The following is a 722-nucleotide window of genomic DNA, read 5'->3' as shown; positions in this document are numbered from 1 at the left end:
GATTTACTTCCTGGGAAGGATGCTTCCTAGGCTGCAAATTATGTGGAAAACTGTATCCCTGGGACTTGAGGAAACTGTATCCTCTTATCCTCTTTATTATTCGACTCTCAAAATAGGAGAGGCCTTAAAGAAGTACATACCCCTGCTCACTACTTTTTCTCATACCAGCCTTTGTCTGTGGATTCCACTCACTGAAATGCTTCTCATGTGATTCCCATGGGTTTCAAAAGTATGACGAGAAGATTTTATCTTTATTATCTTTCCTACCATTCAAAACCTCCCAATCACTTTCTCCTTCTTTTCTGAGTAAACCTGGAACTTTATAAATCACTATCTGAAGAGAAATACCAAGAGGGAAATAAAGACCAACAACAAAAAATTGTTGGCAATTATATGGCTAAGAAAAGAGAAAAAAATAGATTACTTTCAACTGATTTAAAATTCTGATACTGTTATTATATCGGGAAACCTGTTAAGCCCTCAGGGACAGATCCATTGACCTCTGCCACAAACCTTAGGAGGTTCCACAGAGAAAAAAGAAAAATGCAATAGGCCCAAAATTACTATATCCAGTCAAGTGATGTGAGTACCATAGTACTCTTCAAATGTAAACATGTGTTTCTCCTTTATTTTAAGAATAAATTAGAAAAGCTAAGGAAGCGGTTGGTGATAATACTGATTTTGTTAGTGTTCACTGAAATTCCAAGCCTACAAATCCCCTG

This window comes from Geospiza fortis, unplaced genomic scaffold, assembly GCF_000277835.1.
Source record: "Geospiza fortis unplaced genomic scaffold, GeoFor_1.0 scaffold200, whole genome shotgun sequence".
Lineage (NCBI taxonomy): Eukaryota > Metazoa > Chordata > Aves > Passeriformes > Thraupidae > Geospiza > Geospiza fortis.
The sequence above is the reverse complement of the archived record's forward strand: the minus strand, read 5'-3'. Positions refer to the sequence as shown.